This window comes from Leptidea sinapis, chromosome 41 (assembly GCF_905404315.1).
Source record: "Leptidea sinapis chromosome 41, ilLepSina1.1, whole genome shotgun sequence".
NCBI lineage: Eukaryota > Metazoa > Arthropoda > Insecta > Lepidoptera > Pieridae > Leptidea > Leptidea sinapis.
The window spans coordinates 3,670,721-3,671,497 of record NC_066305.1 but is presented as its reverse complement, the minus strand read 5'-3'; the positions used below and the strand labels follow the sequence as shown (position 1 = coordinate 3,671,497).

At 33.2% G+C, this 777-nt stretch overlaps 1 non-coding gene across 1 annotated transcript; it reads right to left on the bottom strand.

Moving 5' to 3' along the window:
• Positions 1-351: 351 nt before the first annotated feature.
• Positions 352-423, bottom strand: Trnad-guc (transfer RNA aspartic acid (anticodon GUC)). The gene has a single exon. It is a non-coding gene; the product is annotated as a tRNA-Asp (tRNA).
• Between the last annotated feature and the right edge of the window lie 354 nt (positions 424-777).

Genomic DNA, 777 nt, shown 5'->3' with positions numbered 1-777 from the left:
TCAATTACCATCAGCTAAAGCTCGTCTCATCCCTTATTTTCATAATTTCATAAAAAAAACTGAAATACATATTGAAATATAAGTTCCAGTGGTCTTCTTCAACAGTTACATATATACAAATGCTTGATAATATTTTGATGAAAAAAATTTAAACATATTATATGTAAGCATATATTGCATTTGAGGAGTGCCCTCTTTTACTCATAGATTCCATCATCAGATAAAATGAATATTTTTTCCTATGAAATTATATAACTAAAAACAGTGCATTGGCGACGTTGATCTGAATTGACAAACATATAAAAATACATAATTTTTCTGAAATCAATAAAAAAAAGTAAAAAAAAAATTCTCTCCGGCGGGGAATCGAACCCCGGTCTCCCGCGTGACAGGCGGGGATACTTACCACTATACTACCGAAGATGATACCTGTTGTTTGCAAATTATGTAACTACTTCTGTTATCACATATAATAGCGAACTTGTCAAATTAAAATAAGTTGAATTATTACAATGACTGTATTAATAAGTATTTTTAATTATTATAATATTTTAATTATTTCTATTATTATGTTTTTATGGAAAAGGAAAACGAGCGTACGACCCACCTAGATGGTGAAGTTAAGTGATCACCGCCACCCACATTCTCTTGCAACACTAGAGGAATCACAGGAGCGTTGCCGGCCTTTAAGGAAGGTGTACGCGCTTTTTTTGTATCGTCCCGGAAACACCGCACAAGGAAGTTCATTCCACATCTTTCTAGTACGTGGAAGAAAGC